This window comes from Phocoena sinus, chromosome 16, assembly GCF_008692025.1.
Source record: "Phocoena sinus isolate mPhoSin1 chromosome 16, mPhoSin1.pri, whole genome shotgun sequence".
NCBI classification, from domain to species: Eukaryota; Metazoa; Chordata; class Mammalia; order Artiodactyla; family Phocoenidae; genus Phocoena; species Phocoena sinus.
In genome coordinates this window covers 74,223,651-74,244,747 of record NC_045778.1, presented here as the reverse complement: position 1 = coordinate 74,244,747, position 21,097 = coordinate 74,223,651, and positions in this window count along the sequence as shown.

Sequence of the window (21,097 nt, the reverse complement as noted above, 5' to 3'; positions counted from 1 at the left end):
AAGTGTCTGCAATTATGAAGCTGTTAAAAAAAAATCATTAATCCCCCAAATCCTCCATCTGTCATGAAACGGGCCTCATTTAGGTACTTAGCAAAATTACAAAAACAGGTTCTGATTCCACCGTTCACGTTTCCCTGGTGGCATCCTCCTTCTGCTCAATTGCATTCAGCCAGCAACTTAACTTCTACCTGCAAGCTTAGTAACCTTCTGCGGAAAGTGGGACCTCCTCTCTCTCCCAACATCTATGTACCCATCCAGAGAAGACTCTGAATGGTCCTACTTGGGACATGTGCCTATCCTTCACCTAACAGCCTCTCCATAAAGGATTCCTAATTGGCTGGCCTGGGTCAAATACCCATTCCTATGGCAGGGATAAGGGATCCTGACTATAGGAGTAGGGTTGGGTCTGCAAGGAATGAGAAAGGCCCTCTAAGCAGCCAAAGCTGTACCCACCATGCCCGATCATGCCAGCCTCCAAACACGTTTCCAAAGGCATCAGAAGGATGGGAAGGGGGGTTCACCGTACCAGCCTCAAAAGCACCACACAGAGGATAACAATCTGTAGCAATGCTGTAAAGTAGCTAACAAAACGTTCATTGTTCGGGGTAGTCAGACTTAACATTATCAGCAACCACACTAAATGCAGATTGGGATTTTCTTTTTTACTACGTTCACTGGTTTCTCCAGGTTCTGCACAGTCTGACCCTGACCCCCAAATACCCCCAGTACTAGCCTATATGTGGCACTCACCATGTCACAGAGTGACCTTTTCAAAATGCAAATCTCACTGTGTCATTTCCTGTTTAATACTTTTCAATAGGATAAAGACTAAAACCCTGTACTTGGGGTACATCTCACAGCTTACTCATTGACCCTATGGAACCCAGACATACAGACCTCTCTCTCCGTCCCCACCTCCAAATCTCTTCTCTTTGTTAATTCCTACTCTTCCTTTGGATTTCAGTTAAATCTTTTCTTCCTCAAGAAAGTAACCCCTGCCCTGCCCAATGAGCCATTCCTTCATTACATGCCTACCCTTCCATAACCCTGGTCACGATCACAGCACTGGACTCGCTGTACGATTTTTTATCAGCGTTGATCTACTACACTAGACTGTAAATTCCTTGAGGGCAGTTACTCTGCTCGCTTCTGCATCCCTGGCTTGTTGCTTATAGTTGGCCCTCAGTAGGCATTCACTCAGTAAGTGACTGAATAAGCCTGCTAATCCAAGTGCAACGTGGATGATACGGACTATAAAATAACAATATTAGCTTTCTCATCCTTCACCGGACATTTTTCTCTCTCTTTCCCAGGAAGCATCTTGCGTGGGTCTGAGGGATCAAAGGGCTGAGGGGGCATCTGCCAGTCCTAGTTCTCAGAGAGACACAGTCCCTAATGTATTTTGGTCATGATTTCTTTTAACAATTATTCTTTGACTCCATATTAAATTGATCAAATACCCGTAGTTTTGATGTTTGGCACTGTTCCACTGATGTAGTCTTACTGCGATGGTCTCCTGTTTGCCTCTGCGGCTAAACAGATTTACAAAGCACATCCTCCCTGGAGCTCCAGATTTATGTACATGAAATTGGGCTGATGGGATTACTGATGAGTGACAGAGCACAACTGAATCAAAGTGGTCATTCCAGGGGGCTTCCCTGGTGGCAGAGTGGTTGAGAGTCCACCTGCCGATGAAGGGGACGTGGGTTCATGCCCCGGTCCAGGAGGTTCCCACATGACGCGGAGTGGCTGGGCCCGTGAGCCATGGCCGCTGAGCCTGCGCGTCCGGAGCCTATGCTCGGCAACGGGAGAGGCCACAGCGGTGAGAGGCCTGCGTACCGCAAAAAAAAAAAAAGTGGTCATTCCAAATGAGTGTAAATGCATTTAGCATTTGGGAAAAGCTGATACTGGCTTCATTTATGCCTCCCTTCCCTTGAAGACAACAATGGGACTCTCATTCATCTAACTTTATCATTGTCAAGAAATAATAAGACTGTAAGTCTTAGGCCAAACAGATTTCAGGTAAACATTCTCTGTTCTGCACTGACCCAAAATCAGACTCTGCAGAGGCCATGGCCTTCCAATCCTCCAACCTCCCAAGCCCCTTCTCCTGGTTCTCATGAGTTCATCTCATTCCGATAGCTTTCAGGATTTGGGGTTGGGTTTAAATTAACTTCCTCCTGTTGGCATTTGTGTTTATTTTTTCCTTTCTTTAGCCCAAGGGATTAGATTGTGAGTTTCTAGCAATCTCTCATTTTGCTCTAACACCATTTGTATGCATTGCTCCACAGGAGCGAGAAGGAGAACAGGGTAGGATAAAGGTTTCCCAAACAAAAGGGGCAAAGCATTGCTCTGCATGTTCTGACCTCCCCACAGCCTGGTTCTCTGGTCTGAAGTTGGGGCACAGAGAAGAAAAGAGCAGATGAAATTTTCTCATGTTCCTCATTTCTCCCAGAGATGGCCTAAGGAGCCCGAAATCCCATAAAACTCCACCCCAAAACCAAAGCTTCTGGCTATAACCAACTGCTGAAATGTGAAAGTTCTAACATGTCCCAGAGTCCTGCCTTATCATGTATGCATCAGGGTGCATCCTGTTAACACTAGTTATGTTCATTTCTGACATCTCAAGGTTCCTCTTTGATATTTACTGCTTTCACAGTCATCTCACTGGACCCTTAACATTCTGTGAAGTAAGCAGGGCAGGTTTTATCATCCCCATCTTAGAGATACAGAAAGTAGGGCCCTGCAACAGACATCTGCTCCTTCTGCTTGCCCAGCCCCACCCCCCCTTCTTCTGATATTGCCATCTCCCTTCCCCTTAGGAAACATCTCTTCCCACATCACATTTGGTTTTGATGAAGCTCTGATCAAAGCACACTGCTACAGCTGCCTGTATCACTACTACCTCCCTAAGCTACAAGAGTCATGACTAAGAAAAGCCAATGAGACGCCCTGTCTTCTGGAAATCTGAATCAAGCAGAGAACTTCCAGGCAGAAGGCTGTTGGAATCAAGGGACAGCCCACAATGTCCACTGCCAAGATCCCTGGAGTGACCGACGCAGTTGCTCAAATCTCCCTTTCTTCCTTTACCCTCCCCATCTCCTCCTAACAAATCCTTTCCGTCCTTAACTTAATCACAGTTAGTTTCTGCCACTTGCAAACAAAGCACTCAGCAACAGGTATGTAATTTGCCCAAGCTCTCAGTCTTGAACACAGGTCTCTTAACTCAATCTAGTGTTCTTTGAGCTGTGGCATGAAAAAGTTATAAGTAATACTAATACCTTGACCAACACAGAGAAGATGTGGTAGGACTGATACAATGAATATAAGTCTCATTCATTATCTACCGTGGTGGGTCTCAACCAGGGGTAATTTTACCCCATTACCACCCCCAAGGGATATGTGGCAATGCCAGGAAACATTTTTGGCTGTCAAAAGTGATGGGGGATTGCTAGTGGATAGAGGCCAGGAATGCTGCTCAACACCCTACAATGCACAGGACAGCTCCCCCACTCCCATCCCCCCAAAAAAAGTTATCTGCCCCCAAAATGTCGGTAGCACCAAGGTTTAGAGACCTTGATCTGGTGAAAATGGAGTTATTTACCGCATCAGTCAGGATAACACTTAGCAATGGCAAAAAGGAAAAAGAAAAAAAAAACCTCCTACTTTTCAATAGCTGAACACTTAACTCATCAAAGGTTTGCAACTCGCTGTTGCAAAGTCTGCTGGTAACTCTCCTTTCTGTAGTGACTTGCAATCCAGATCAATCTATCATCTGACACAACCATTTCAGCACATGGTTTCCAAATTGCTAAGGCAGGGGATGCAAGTGGTGGAGGCTTGCACGCCAGCTTTTAAATGCTGCAGCCTAGAAGTGACACCTGTCACTTCTACTCATGACCCACTGGCCAGAACAAGATACCTAAGTGCCGGGGGCTCGGATACACAGGGTGGGGCTGGGGACAATGCAATAGGCACTGAAGAGTAAACAATTCTACCACACAGCCCCTAGAGCCCAGCACCGTCAGACTGTACTAGACACAGAAAACTATCTGCACAATTCATCACTAAGTGACACGGCTAGGACCCGAATACGTCCCATGCAGTGAATTACTCAGTTATCTCCTAGAACTTAGGTTGTTTTGTTTTTTAACCTCAGAGAATTAATTTGCTGCAGCAGCCCTGACTGCAGCCAATAATTCTTCTCTCTAAATAAGTGTCACTGAGGCCTGTTTTTGCTTTGTGGTGATCGGGCTATGAACTTTGGTAAACAGGCCATAGCCAACTAAATTCCATTGATTTAAACGGCATTTCCCTCCAAGAGCAGAGTCACATAAATGAAATTACATCTATACATGATGCAGAGCATTTATGAGACCAATGTATTTCCATTGCAAATAATTAGCTGGACTCAATTTATGCAGAGATGTCATATTGCAGTTAAGAATCTCTAAATATGCACGAGGAACAATTTCTCAGTCATTTCAGGCAGTGTTTCTTAACCGTGGGCAGAGTCACTCCAGCAGCCTTTTCCAAAAATAAATGCCCAGGCTGATCCTCCAGATTTCTAATTCAACAGAGATATATATACTCATTAAGATAACTGTGGTTGCAAATAAAGAATCTGACTGTGGCTACTTGAAAAACAAAAGGGGAAGGGTTTCCAGAAGGATACTAGGAAGCTTACAGAACTGAGTTGCCAGGGCTTGGAAACAGCAGAACTGGGGCACTGCAGGAAACGTAGCTGCCAGGGTTCAAGGTCCTTCTGAGAGGTTCAAGGTAGCTCACCCCATCACCCACCCCTACTTGTAAGTCTCCATGTAAGTTTACATTCCCAGGAGTTGCTGGATTAGCCTGGCTGAGAAGGGTGTCTCCACCCCTGGATCCATCAGCTATGGTGGAGGAGGGAGAAAATCTTTCATTAAACTGTACAATCCTGAGCAAGTTACAAGACCTCTTCATGCCTCAGTTTTCTCACCTGTGAAATGGAGGTGATCATAGCATCTGTCCTGGAGGAGCTATTGTGAGTGCATCTTGCAGTTCCAGTGGGTGCCTAATACTGTTGGGATCTAGAACATGTGTAATTTGGAATTAGGATTGGGTGCTTTAATTAGTAGATTTACTGAGCACTTACAATGAGTAAACAATGTGAAGACTTTTACTTGCATTGGCCCATTTAATTTTCAAAAGAGATCTACAGGCAGAGACCTCCTGTGTCTGATACCTCGCCTGGAATAGGACAAGTGCTCCCGAAATGTCGAATAAATAGATGAATGAATGAATGAATAAAAGAAATGAATGGTGATGCCACTGCCAACTCCTCCAGCAAAGATTGCAGGTGGTGATCTGCACAGGTGGTGACCCCCACCTCTTCCACTGCAGACACCAGACCCTATTCATGCCCAGCACCTGCTGGCCCGGGGAGTACTGGGCATGTATAGGGTCTGGGGTCTGCAATGGAAGAGGTGCATTCCCCACCTCTCATGGGGCCACCATTCTAGTTGGTGCCCCCCTATAGAGACCAATGGCCCCTCTCTAACACTTGTCCTCATTTTTCACAAATGTATTCATTACATATGAAAGTACAGGACTGCCAGTTTTTCTTTGATTTCTTGAAGAGTTTGTGTGTGTGGCGTGGGCTCCAAAAATGGCTCCAGCTATAATTTTATAGTGTGTGACTATATGCTTCCGCTCTGTGTGACTTTGGGATAATTCTTTTCTTTCTCTGGGCCTCAGTTTTGCAGTGTACGAAAGGGGGATAAATAACTCAGCAGCTGTAGTATAGTTATGTGTGAGCAAATGTATGGTAAAAACAGCAAAATTAGTGTCAAGTGGTAGGAGTTCAATCAATATTAGCCAAAAGTATAATGGTACTTAATAATCATTATTGAGATGATACCATAGCTGGTAAAGGAAAGAGATGAAAGTAAACTAATCCCAAAGTAGTAATTTATTTTTAAAGCAGATCTGTTTCCTTGATGTTTGCTTTCCTTGAGATTTGCTCTTTTCTCCTCAAATACAGAACATGAATTCTGGAACGAGACTGCCTGGGTTTGAATCTAGATTTACCACTCACTAGCTACGTGATCTTGGGCAAAAGTTTAACTTCTTTGTACTTCAATTTCCTCATCTTAAGAGGCAATCATATCAGTACTTAACTCACAGGATTGTTGTAAGGATTAGATGAGCTAGTATTTATAAAATAGAATGATACCCATTCACAGAAAGCACTATTTAAGTTTATTAAATAAATGAAACAGAATGCTGGGGGAATTTCTGATCAGCTAGTATATCCAGGTACATGGCTTCCAGACATGACGCCTTGGTAAGGACAGTTATACAAAGCTAACTCCATCTTATTTCTGGGCAAAGCATTTGATCAATTTTTGAATTTGCGTTTCAGAAGACCGTTACCACTCATGCTCATCCCGGTCTATTCAACTTGATGGAAGGTGAGATCATGGCGTCTTGTGTGAATCAAAACATCTTGAAATGCTTTGATCAATGAGAAGTACTAGGGTTCAGCAGTTTCTTGGCTTCAGTACAAAGAAGTGACACCTACTTTTAGTTGACTTTGAGGCAGTGAAATCTTTGGGCACAGATAACAAAAGGGCTCTGGGAGCCAGCAGATGGTACCTGGTAACAGCCCTTCAAGATGAGCAACAGCTGGAAAAGGAAGGTGAAATGCCACAGAGCAAGTTGTTTTGCATACGAATTGTTGCATTTCTGATCAAGTTTCCCTGAGGCTTACCAGGAGGAAGATTTATAAAGCTTTCTCTTTAGGAGACAGTGCAGAGTAAAAAAAATCCAGAGAACACTATCTTTCACCGTGGTTTTCTTTTCTTTAATTTATTGTGGCAAAAAACATAGCATAAAATTTATTGTCTTAACCATTTCCAACTGCACAGTTCAGTAGTGTTAAGTACATTCAGGGTTGTGAAACAGATCCAGAACTTTTTCATATTGCAAAGCTGAAAGTCTCTACCATTAAACAATGGCTCTTCTTTTTTCCCTCCTCCCCCTACCCCAGCCCCTGGCAACCATCATTTTACTCTCTGCCTCTATGAATTTGACTACTTTAGATACCTCATGTAAGTGGAATCACATGGTATTTGTCTTTTTGTGACAAATTATTTCACTTAGTGTAATGTCCTCAAGGTTCACTCATTTTGTAGCATATGACAGGATTTCTTTCCTTTTTTGAAGCTGAATAATATTTCATTATATGTACATACCATATTTTGTTTATCCACTCACCTATGCTACAAAGCGTTTGGGTTACTACCTCTTGGCTATTACAAATACTGCTGCTATGAACATGGGTATACAAACACCTGAGACCCTGCTTTCAATATTTTGGTATATACCTAGAAGTGGGACTGCTGGATCATAAGGTAGTTCTATTTTTAGTTTTCTGAGGAAACTCCATACTGTTTTCATAGTGGCTGCACCATTATACATTCCCACCAACAGTGCACAAGGTTCCAATTTCTCCACAACTTTACCAAGGCAGTTATTTTCTGGTGTTTTTACAGTAGCCACATCCTAATAGGTGGTGAGGTGATTTCCCGTGTGCTTTTGATTTGCACTTCTCTGATAATTAGTGATGTTGAACATCTTTTCATATGTTTGTTGGCCATTTGTATATAATCATTGGAGAAATGCCTATTCCATTTTAAACCCATCTTTTAATTCGGTTATTTGATTTTTTTGTTGTCAAGTTGCAAGAGTGTTTTATATATTCTGGATATTAACCCTTTATCAGATACGTGGTTTGCAAATATTTTCTCCTACTCCATAGGTTGACTTTTCACTCTGTTGATTTCATCCTTTAATGCACAACGGTGTTTAAGTTTGATGTACTCCCCTTCCCCTTTTTTAGCTTTTGTTGGCTATGCTCTTGGTGTCATCCAAGAAATCACTGCCAAGTCCAATGTCATGAAGCTTCTCCCTATATTTTCTTGTAGGAGTTTTATGATTTTAGGTCTTACATGTAGGTCTGTAATTCATTCTTGAGTTAATTTTTGTATATGGTATAAGACAAAGTTCCACCTTCATTCTTTTGCATTAGGAAATCTAGTTTCCCAGCACCATGTGTTGAAGATTCTTTCACCTCATTTTGACTCTCCTCATTAAGAGAAGGGGATCAGTAAGGCTGCTAGAGTTCTCTTAATAGATGCAAGAAGGCCCAACGAATGAGGAAGAAATGAGTTTAATTCCTGCCTCTTTCACTGTGAGCCTCTGTTTCACGGCCGCTGTTAAACTTGCACTTTCAGACCCAGTACTGACTCTGCTTCCAATCACCGTTCTCAGTTCAGCCTTCTGACCACTGGGAATCAGGTTTGCTCCATTTGTTTCTCCATGACTTCTGAAACAATCCTCCACTCATTCCATAACCTTGTGAAGTCAATTTCCTTTGCCAAAACTTAACTGAACAGGTTTTATTTCATCCTCTCGGTACTTACTAATCAGAATTGATTTTATTTTTTCCTTTTCCTAATGTTTGGGAGACTCCAGCAAAACACGAGTGATATTCTTTTTAAAGTTACATTTTATTTGTTTGCTTAAACTCTGTCTCCTTGTGAAAACTATCTGTAGCAGCTCAATGTTTAATAATTTCATCTCATTTCTTGAAAGGTTAGTGTTATTTTAACTTAGTTAAGCTCATAGAGTATAAAGCCACCACAGTCCAATTCTTGTCAACTGGGCATGCATACACATCTCTTTTAACCATATTTAACTCACAAAGACAATAGCAAAATCACGCATTCCACCTCTCACCACGCACTTCATGTACTTATACCCTGAACAATTGAAAGCACACTCCCAAAAAGAGGATACAGAGCCCCTTTATCTATCTCTGAGTCATGTTCATTCTTCTAGCTGAGTTACACTCCTCTCTTGATATCCTGTAACTTAAATACTGAGATATAAAGTTAACTGCTGTTAACACATCTTACATAGGATGGTAGGGGCATGGGAATGAGGGGTAGAAAATAATTAATACATACACAAGTATAGGCACACCAAAATAAAGAAAAAATGCTCACAACTATTACAGCTTCTGCAACTTATTTCTGCAACTGGTAAGACCTTGTATAACTGTCTTCTTTCACTGTCTACTCTGTATGCCTTTTGCCTTCAGCAAGCATGTCAGTGAGTCATGATTCCTTGCCTGGGGAGGTGACCCAAACCTTCGTTTCTGAAGGTCTGGGCTATTGGAAGTCCTGGCTGAATTAGATTCCTGTGGCTTTCCACTGACTTTTACCACAGGACACGATAGTTGTAAGAGGTTCTGGGAAGCGCTCCTCTTGATCTCTGCTGCATAGAAGGAACCCCTGATAGGACCACTGACCCCAGTCAGTACAGAAACTCTCCTCTCTGCCTGCTGACTCACTGGTGTGAGGAGCTTCAAGTAGCTGGCTGGCAGCCTCAATTTCCCATTTAATTGAACTGATGCTGTGTCTCCTGGTGGAGGCATTTGTCCCTTAGGAACTAAGATCTCTAGACCAATAGACCCAAAGTCTCAGAGATGGAAAGCAAATTCATTCTTGGGTCACTAGGAGTAATAGTGAGAAGAGCCACTTCCATATTCCCCCTTTGATTCCCAGTCCCATGAATATTATGGGGAAAACAGAACATATATGGACTCTTGGTTTAGAGCACATAATCTCAGCCCTACAAGATATTTTCACCCAACTGGCCCTGTAAATGGATCTTCAAAAAGGCAATTTAGTGCCTATCAGCTCAGCAGCTTCAGGCTGATGTGGACACAGTCAAACCAGTGAACTCCATGAATATGAGTCTACTGACACACTTTATTTGCTCAAATCCAATCTCATATATACTCCTTACAGTGGATGATGGAATGCTGCTATGCACACCCACCCTGATGGCTTAGTGGGCAACGCCCAGTTCATGATAGGCAGCTGGGGTCACATGGCCACTTGATGGCCTGCCATCAAGCATTTGGTATTGCCCAGTAGCACTTGTAGACACCTGTAATAAAGAACCACTTCCCTCAAGTTATCCAGTGCACTTAGAAACCACCAGCCAAATCCATCATGCTCCATATTTTCACTAAAATGTTCTGTGATGACAACTACTTGGTCACCTATAAACCTATAGGAGCACGTGAAGTAGTCTACAGAAGGTTGCTGACTTTGCATCTGTGATGGGTCTGAAGTCCCTGTGGGATGGCAGGGATGGAAGTCAGGAAGAAAAGCTGGGCATGAGGAGGGAGAGATCAAGGATGCAATGAAGCCAGTAGAGATGATCTAGAACACATAAGAACAAACTGGGAACTGCAACACAACCAGAACGTGTGTCTGTCTTTCACCGCACTAACCTTAAGGATGTGGTAACTGGCAGAAGAATCTGGTGTCCCCTGCCACAGAGTTGCACACACACCTGCCCCAGGACTTGGCAAAGCTGGTGGAAGAGGTCTGGTGAGAGCGGGAGGAGCTATGGGCTCACCTGAAGTCCCGTGACTAAAAGGGTGCCAGCACCTAGACGAGGGGCCACCAGGTGCTCCCTGCACTGACCTTCATAGGGCAAAGGCCACCACTTCACTTCTGCTCCTACATCCTTTGCGAAATCCTCTTATAGCCAACCCTAATCCAGAACCAGACACAGCAAGGAGGCTTTGGAAACATAGTTCCACCTGCTTTGACATGATACAGAGCCAAAACAAGGATGGAAATCATTTCTTAGATTGCTTGAAATCACTGGGAACAAATTTTCAGGAATAAGTTTTCTACTCAATGTCTCTTTTCTTCTTCTTTGATCCTCATAGTCACTGGACCGCAGTTATTATGTTTGATTACTATGATCATCACCACAGCTAACATTTATTGCACATTTACTATGTCACAGATACTAGTCAACTACCTTGCATTCTTTTTTTTTTTTTTTTTTTTTTCAGTACACGGGCCTCTCACCGCTGTGGCCTCTCCCGTTGCGGAGCCCAGGCTCCGGACGCGCAGGCCCAGCGGCCATGGCTCACGGGCCCAGCCGCTCCGCGGCATGCAGGATCCTCCCGGACCGGGGCACGAACCCGTGTCCCCTGTATCGGCAGGTGGACTCTCAACCACTGCGCCACCAGGGAAGCCCACCTTGCATTCTTAATTCACTTAATTCTCACAATCATCCTGTGGGGTAGGTTCTATTTTACAGATGAGGAAATTAAAGCTGAGGAGAGAGGAAAGAGCTTCCCAAGATCATGCAGAGGGTAAGAGGCTGGGCAGGCATCTGAACAGAGTCAGTCTGACTCCAGTGTCCTTTTTCTCAACCACTAAACTATAATATTCCTAACATCACACAGGATCCAAATATTAATGAAGACCTTAACACAAATGAAACGCATAGAATCTCTGTATGAATTTGGTTTTGAGGAAAAAGGAACATTTTAAAGAATATTTGTAACCAAAAAAATCTAAATGATGCATCATTTATACTTAATCCAGGGGGTACCATAACTTGCTTCAAATCCCCAGAGGGGTGTAAGATTGCAGCTGTAGTTTTAAAAAGCATTATGACACAAAATAATATACTTGTATTCAAGCTGTGTAGTCTATGAGAGTAACGCTAAAGTAAAGCAGATGAGGTGTTGGATAAACAAGGCAAGAGAAATGTGTATCCACGTGTTCTTTCACTCACTCCTTTAGCTAATATTTGGGAAGAGCACTGTGTGGCTAAGTGGTTGAGGGCATAAAAGAGACTGAAGCCCTGCCAGGGTGTCAAGTCTACAAGGGGAGACAAAGCATCGAGAGAGGGGGTGTGGCATCTCCCCTACTAGAAACCAGAACGCCAGGCAGACTGAGTATCCAAGAGAAGGAAAAATCCCGTGAACAAGTTTGGTGAAGGAAGAGAAATGCCATCCTAGCTTGATTTCCTTTCTCTTCACTTTTCCTTTCTCTTCACTTTTGGAATTTCATGGAAATCTAGGAAAAACAATGACCAGGGGAGTCATGAGATCAGGGTCCCATTTTCCTGTTTCTCCTGTAACACTGGGGATCTACTTCCATTCTTCTCTAGGTCTCCAGCTCTTCAAATGGAGTTGGGGGAGGGAGGGTCCTGAGGATTTTCTTTCTAGTTCTACAGTTCTAACAATCTAGCATTCTATGACACTGAGCTTTTTTATACAAAGAGGGGCGTCCTAACCCCCCCTCAGGAAGCACACTCTTGATGCTGAATTATACCGCTGAGGACGCTGCCACTGCTGTGTTCTGGCTGATTTTTATTCTGTCGTGATTTTTTTTTTTTTCAGCGTCAGTGATAGATTCATCCAGATCCACCATTACTCTGCCATTTTCCCTTAAGGCCACCAGAGGGTTGAAACCACAATTCCATCTGAGCCCCAGGACAGAGCCAAGAGAACCTGGTCCCTGACCCAGCCCCGGGAAGAGAGCATTGTCCCCAGTGGGAGCCAGTAGCCCCAAACTATCAGTGATAGGATAGTTCCTACATTAGGAGGACAGACTCACTTCACACATGAAGGAGCCGCTGGCAAAGTATTCTCAAGACCAGAGAAAACTTTGCAGACTGAATATAATGAAAGGGCATGTGATTCTTAAACATTTTTAGGACTGAGCTAAAAGCAAATTAGTTGAAAGTAATCTGAGTAGAAAAGCAAATGGCTTGAGCTATGCATTACCAAAAGAAAGAAAAATGGTACAGATGAACTGGTTTGCAAGGCAGAAATAGAGACACAGATGTAGAGAACAAGTGCATGGACACCAAGGGGGGAAAGCAGGGGGTAGGGGGTGGGATGAACTGGGAGACTGGGATTGACATGTATACACTAATATGTATAAAATAGATAATAAGAACCTCCTGTATACCACAGGGAACTCCACTTCGCTGTACAGTAGAAACTAACACAATACTGTAAAACAATTATACCCCAATTGAAAAAAAAAGAAAAGAAAGCAATGTGTGTGAGGGCTGTATGTGAGTGTGAGAGAGTGTGTGTTTTCTGCAGAGAGATTTTAAGATGGGTAAGCATCCAAGCTCCACAGCTCCCATGTTAAGAACAGCCTCTGTTAACTGACCCCAGTCAGTAGACCAAGCATGTTACGTGCGTTTTCTCATCTAATCCTTACATTAAGCTCATTTGTGTGTTGTGTCCCATTCCACAGATGAGGAAACAGCCTTAGGCAGGAGAAATGTGTGTCCAAACCACATGGCTAAGGGAAGAGCTGGGATTTGAAATGAAGTCTAATTCCAGACACCTCTGTCCTTCTATCTACTAACACTAGCCTTTTTTTTTTTTTTTTCCAGAGAATTAAACCTTGCCTTTACTTGGGTATTTGTGCCATTAGACATTGGCCTTGGTCAGGATGAAGGGGTGTGTTGAGATCTATGTTAATGTGTGTTGAACATGGATGAATGGGATGCACTCAATAACATTTACTGAATAAATACAACGTGCCTGGCTCTGTGCTAAGTAGGAGCTGGAAACTCAGAAACACAAACAGCATAAAACAAAGAGGTCACTGCTGCACTACAGATATGTGTAGAAATTTCAGGGTGATCCAGATGACAGAGCGCTGAACTGTGCTTGGGTGAGCTGCTGAGTCTCCTCAGAGAAAGCTCTCTTTGAAATGAGCCTCAAAGCATGGTAGGAGCTCACTACTGAAGGAAGGAAGAGGGGAAGTGTATTTAAGGTAAAACCTTAGGAAATAAAGGAAAGTCTGAGAGTGCCAGAGTCGGCTTCCCCTGCTTCCTGAGAGTCTGGGAAGCTACCAGCTCTTGGCTGGTGTTGCGAATGGTTGGATCCTCTTTAATAAGCCAGACTGACACCAAGTCTGCTCCTTTGCGGTGTGATGTGAATTAGCAATACTGAGGTGAGGCACCTGTGGCCTTGCTGGGCCATGAAATGAATCAAGCATGGAAAACAGCTTTTCTATCATACAGCCATGAGTCAAAAAATGCTCAGTCCCAGAACATGTGGGCACCCATCATGTACTCTTTGAGAGCCGAGAAGAAAGGAGTCAGCGAGCGTTTACCATGCTGATAGGAATTATATCACAGCCACTCCACATTTGGAGCCCAGAAGAAGCTTCCTGCTCCAGATACGGCTGCTCTAAAAAAGACGGGGGTAAAAGGGAAGAATAAAGAAGCTTGGAAGTGAACCAGCAAGAAGTGAGGAAGTCATTACCTGAACTAAAGAATCCTGCTTTGTTCTCCTTCTGGCCTGGCTCTACATGCATTTACACAGAGCCTTGGAGAGGAGGCTTCAAAAATCTGGAATTATACTTAAACTATGACTATTAAAAGACTATATGGGGGGCTTCCCTGGTGGCGCAGTGGTTGAGGGTCCGCCTGCCGATGCAGGGGACGCAGGTTCGTGCCCCGGTCCGGGAAGATCCCACATGCCGCAGAGCGGCTGGGCCCGTGAGCCATGGCCGCTGAGCCTGCGTGTCCGGAGCCTGTGCTCCGCAACGGGAGAGGTCACAACAGTGAGAGGCCCGCGTACCACAAAAAAAAAAAAAAAAAAAAAAAAAAGACTACATGGAAAGAAAACTAAAATCGGGCCTGGAAGTCAAGAGAACTGTGCCATAACGTACAGTGAGAATCACGTGCACTGTCACCTTTGGCAGCAGGCTATCAAGCTGATGCAGCCTCTTCTGCAAACTTCTTCCTCCTCTTTGTTTCCTATGTTCTTTCCTTACCACGTCCCCAAGTCATAGGCAAATTTTCTAAGCACTTTCCTAATCTATCCATTGAGTAGCCCCGGCCCATTTTTTCAAGTTTTACTTCCTCCTTTAAACTCTTCTCGTTTACATGAGAAAGGCCAACGTAAGTGAAAAACTTGAAACCCTGACACTTAACAAATTCATAATTATGATTTTCTGTTTACCTCATCTCTCAGAATGCCCAGCACCCCCTTACCTCATTTTTCACAATGATGTTCCAAAAATATTGTTACTCAATTTTTTAAAAGTAAATCAGATCTTAAGTTATAGATGGGGATTTTTCTACATAGAGAAAACTCTTGGTGAAATATTTTATAAAGTAAACAGAATGTTCTATAAATGTCTGCCTCCTTAAAAATTCACTTATACATATTTTAAGTGTATTAAAAAATCAGAATACCATTCTTTCTAAATGTTTCAAGTTTTATATGAGCATGTCATACATATTCATTGATGGTTATCATTAATATTAAACCTTACAAAGAGCTTCATTCTACCAAAATCATGGCAAAGCAATACCAAAACAATACCAGCTTCCAAACAATACCAGCTTCCAAAATTCTATAAGAAACAGAAAGTGCAGGCAGGAGATTTCACACTTGGAGGAGTTTCCTTGTTCACTGAAATCAGTTGGTGACAGGATGATTTTTTTAAGGCACTTCTGAAAATTAAGCCAACTATAATTTTACCTACCTCAGAGGCAATTTTTTAAGGTAGTTATATTTTCAAATGAAATTCCATTTCTTCCCCAAAGTATACTCACTGAAACAATATAGAGAAAAAAGGCAACACACACAGATGAATTTAAATGAATCTGAATTAACAGGAAGGCTCTTGGCAATGGTGAAGATGCAGTATGTGTGGCAATTATTAGTTTATGAAGAAACTTTAAGAAGTAACCAGAGACAATACCCAGATACTCTTCCTGGAGACGATTATAAAGGGAGAAAACTGGCCTAGCAAAGTTAAGAATTATATGAAGTTTATTTCTTTTGTTTTTCACCTCACCTCCGTTTCTCTTTCCCCACCCTCTTTGGGACCCAATGTCTTGTGTTTCTGCCTAGAGGCCCCCAGAAGGAGCCATTTAGACGAACCATTTGTGGTATTAAAATGTCTGGTGACACAGAATCACCTTGCCCCCCTTCCCGCAGCCCGTCAAAGCTTCTCCTCGCACAGCTGTCCAAAGCATTCTGTCTAGAGCAGCACTGTCAAGAGCGTGGTCCTCAAACAAGCAGCACCGGCATCACCCGGGAGTTCATTAGAAATGCAAATTCTCAAGGTACTGAAATAGGTGCCTCAAAGGAATGTCTGCACTCCCGTGTCACTGCCAATTATTCACAATAGCTAAGACACGGAAATAACCCACATGTCTGTGGATGGATAAATGGATAAAGGAATTGTGGTTTATATAAACTATGGAATATTACTCAACCTTAAAAAGAAGATCCTACCATTTGCAACAACATGGATGAACGTGGAGGACATCATGCTAAGAGAAATAAGCCAGACTCAGAAAGGAAAAAAAACAACCTGCATGACCTCTCTTATATGTGGAATCTAGAAAAGTCAAATACACAGAAGCAGGGAGTAGGTGGTTACCAGAGGTAGGGAGGTGGGAGAAATGAGGAGGTGTTGGTCAGTGGATACAAAGTTGAAGTTATGTGGGATGAGTAAGTCCAGGGATCTAAGTACAGCATGATAACTATAGTTGATGATACTGTATTGAATACTGGAAATTTACTAAGAGAGTTCAGGTGCCCTCACCACAAAAAAAAAGGAAAAAAAATGGTTAATGGTGTACAGAGACGGATAATGTTAATTAGCTTGATTGTTCTAATCATTTCACTACGTATTCATATATCAAATCATCATACTGTACACATTAAATATACATAATTTGTATTTTAAATAATTTTTAAATGCAAATTCTCAAGTCCCACCTTGACCCACTGAATTAGAATCAAGATCCATGACACTGTTTTAACAAGCTTTCCATATAGCTCTTATGCACATTAAAGTCTGAAGATCACTGACTTAGAGAAATGGTCGGAGAGAGAATTCCAGCAGTGGAGGAGACTGGATGAGCAGGAGCTCTCCCTATGTGACCCTTTCCAACGAAGAGATTCTGGTCCAAAGCACTTTCACCCACTAACTGTAAGCCAATTATTGACATATGAAATGTAAAGTGAAAACACTGGAAAATGGTCTAAAATCTTATTGAATAATTTCCCTGAACTTTGGACGTGAGGATTCAAAATTAATGACTCAATGATATTGGAAATGAACAGTATGTCTCACTTAATTCTCTGTGTCTCCAGAGAGAGGCTAATTGGAACACATAAATTGGAAGAAATTACTTAACGAGTTGATTAATGTTCTGAGAGAGGAGGGACCCAAAATGGATACATTCTGCTGATTTCTAAAAAGAGGATTTGATTAAAATCAATGGCTTAACCCTACTGTAAACAAGCTGGATCAATCTCTGCTGTGGGGAGTCTCATCAATGCACAAGAAGAAGGAAATTAGGCCACAGTCAGCAGGATTTCAGAGACAATCAGCATTTGCTAAAAGACTATTTATCACCTGCAGGAATGTAAGAGCATAAAAGGAAAAATCAAATATTAGCTTCAGCCAACAATAGATTTTCCTGTACATGGAAAGGGGAACACCCAGCCCCTAGCCATCCAGAGTTAAATAAATTATTCTCCAAGGTTAAACTGCTGTCAGGCTATACTTCATAACCTGAACATTTGCTGTGCCTTTTCAACAATTTGCACTCACCTCGCCGTGGGTCTGTGGGAACAGATGGGTGGGCTGGCATTGCAGTGAAAGCATCGTTATTCAGCAGTAGGCTCTCGGCACTGCAGATTCCCCAGGGGCTTTACACGGGCCCAGGTCTGTACCCCACACACGCACTCCCTCCACCACGGCCTCGGGCCACCTCCCACCTTCCCCGGTAGAGGGCCCAGAACTCCCACCCCTCCAGTCCCAGGGCCCTGTTCAAGTTCACCCTGCTTCCCCAGGCTTCAGCCACTCCTGCTCCAACTCTGAGAGAATTCTTCTGCCTGGTAGAGAAGCTGACCTACATCAGAGAAGGGAGGAATCTAGGAGGCCAGCACAGTTAAGACTGAGCAGCGTGGAGGACACAGGAACTCAAAGCTAGACCCGGGCAGGCTTGAGCTGGTATGGGAAGCAAAAGAGTGGTCCCCCCAGAGATGCCTACATCCTAATCTCGGAACCTGGGAATATGTTGGTTTTCATGGCAAAGGGTTGCTGACGCAGTGAAGTTTGCTGACTTTGAGGTTATCCTGCATTATCTGGGTGGGATCCATCTAATCACATGGGTCCTTAAAAGTGGAAGAAGAAAAGAGAGAAAAATGCAGTGTGGGCAGGACTTGACCGACGACGGCTGCTAGCTTTGGAGCTGGAAGAGGGGAAACATGGGGAAGTCTCTAGAAGTTGGAAAGGCAAGGAAATGGATTCTCCCCTAGAGCCTCCGAAATGAAGGCAGTCCTGCTGACCCCTTGATCTTGGCCCAGTGAGACCCACATGGCACTTCTGACCTACAGAACTGTGAGAGACTAAATGTGTATTTTAAGCCACTCGCTTTGTGGTCGTTTGCTACAGCAGTGATAGAACTCACATGGTCAGCGAGGGCTGAGGGGTCAGGCATCTTGACCTCAGAGCACTCTGTGGGCTTTGCAGGACCTGCTCCAGCCCATGTCTCCGGGTTGGGTGGGCAGAGCCACTGCCTGTTCGGTGGAAGAAGTGGGGAGGAAGCAAGAAGGTAAACAGACACCTGGTTTCTAACCGTTAATTTACCCCTGAAGTTTCACAAATGCAGAATTGGTGGAAATTCAAAAAAAAAAAAAAAAAAGAATTGGTGGAAATTCAAAGAAATAAGGTAAGCACCCATATTATTAATTGTATAAAACAGATTTGATTTGCACCTTTTAGAAAATGAAGCTGGGTACATTTGACTGACTGTTTAAAACAATCTTGACAAAGCAATCTTATTTTCAGAGAATGTCTCAAAACATTATGGGGCTAGTGAAATTGTTTTTAATGGCAAAAGAAAAACTGGAAGCTGGTATTTAATATTTTAAAAACTCCTTATGGGGCTTCCCTGGTGGTGCAGTGGTTGAGAGTCCGCCTGCCGATGCAGGGGACACGGGTTCGTGCCCCGGTCCGGGAAGATCCCACATGCCGCGGAGCGCCTGGGCCTGTGAGCCATGGCTGCTGAGCTTGCGCGTCCGGAGCCTGTGCTCCGCAACGGGAGAGGCCACAACAGTGAGAGGCCGTGTGCGGCAAAAAAAAAAAAAAAAACTCCTTATTTTGTTAGAAACACTTTGACTTTAATAGCTAATTATATGTCTTTCAGTATCTAAATATACAGTACTCAAATTTTTTTAGATTTGTGTAAATTCACACTTAGTCACCTTCCTGCATGATGGGAATAATAGAGATCCTCAAAAAAGGGTAGATGTTGTACTGAAAGATATAAATAGTAGAGGTGGGTGATTTTTAGCGCCCTTTAGTAGAAGAAACGCAAGTGTTCCTCATCACACTCCATCCCCGTCAGCCCCCAGCGAAGAGGAGGCTTTGTTAGGCCGCGTGCTCAGCCTCCAGAGCAAGGTCAATACCACCTTTACCTAGAGGGGCTGGTTAAGAGGTCTCGCCTCTCACTTGTCTGAACTGAAGGGTCCGTGTGTTCTGCCCACACAGCAGCCACACCAGGTCAGCCCTGGGCATGGGGACCAACGGGGCTCTCTTGCCATTTCATTCTCTCTGGGTACAAGTGCCCCTGGAGCTGGTGGCAGTGTCAGGTTGGCTTTCCTCTGAAGCAGTTTAGGTTTAGGAAACAAAGGTTCTCTATGTGGCCAAACCCATCTTATCGAGGAGATCTGCACTGGGTCTCAGGTCCAAAGGCCAGTTAACAATCAAGTACTAGCGGAGTGTATTAGTCAGGGTTCTCTAGAAAAACAGAACCTATCTATCTATCTATCTATCTACATATGAAAATTTAATATAGGAATTGGCTCACATGGTTATGGATGCCAAGAGGTCCCATGATCTGCCCTCTGCAAACTGCAGAACCAGGAAAGCTGGAGGAATAATTCAGTTCAAGTCTGAAGGCCTGAGACCCAGGAGCACTTGATGTCCAAGGGCAGGAGAAGACAGAGAGTGAATTCACCCTTCCCCCACCTCTCTGTCCTATCGGGGCCCTCAGTAGATTGGATGATGCACATTGGAGAGGATCACCTGCTTTACCAGTTCCACCCATTCAAATGCTACTCTCTTCTAGAAACACCCTCACAGACACCCCCAGAAGTATGTTACAGTTATCCGGGCACCCCTTAGCCCAGTCAAGCTGACAGACAAACTTCACCACCACTCAAGGTGTTCCCCACCACTGTGCTCCAATACGCTCTAGAAATCACGTGAAGGGGCACAGGGGGTTAAAGCCGGATTCAGGGGAGTCCTGAGACCACAACCAACTTCCAGAAGCCATCCAACCTACCCCTCAAACTGTAATACCTGAAAAAGAGGGCAACAGGGGAAAGATGTGGGGAGAGAAAAAGAAGAGAGAAAGGAGGAAAAAAGGAGGTGGGGAAGGAAGGAGAGGAGGGAGGGAAAACAGAATCACTCTGACCAGTGGCCAGTCAGCCTCCCCGCCATGGGAGTCTCACAGTCTGCACCGCTTTCCGGACCCACGGGAGGACACCCAGCACCGCCCCCCCAAGTGTCAGAGCCAGGGTGCACACACACAGAGGAGGAGATGCCTGGGCACTGCTTGCCAGCACTTTTCCCTTTTTAACCATTTCCACACAGAGCTTTGGAAACATCAGTAATTCCAATTCCATGGACTCGTTTGCAGGTACAAAGTTCAACATGGCAGGACGAGGGCAGTGCATAGAACCCTGTGCCCAGAATTTTAATGTGATTTTTCCTAAGCGAATGGGCACCGAGAAGTGAGCTTTTCTTTCTCCTTTTTTGGAGATACTGAAGTCTCAGCTAGAGTGAAGTCATGGGCTATCGGCCCAGCGCATGCTCAGGAATACTGATTTGCTGGAAAACTGCTGCTTTCAAAACGGAAACCTGGCTTTAAGCAGGTAATGTTAAGCACAACTAATGTACTTTGAGGTTTTGCGATACAACTGCGAGATGTGTCACATCCGTCAGGCGATGCGTGATCAAGTGTCAGCTAACTTTTCTTAACTTCTAGAAGGGAAACTGTGTGGAAGTGAGGAAGGGCAGGAGTTTTATGATTTATCAGACTGTGAGTACAACAGCTCAGCTCTATGTGTGTGTGTTTTCAGGGCTGGGGGTGTTCGTTAAGAACTGCTCCTTTCCTCGTGTAAAAGTCTTACCTCAAGTCAGGAGGTCCACCTAAATGT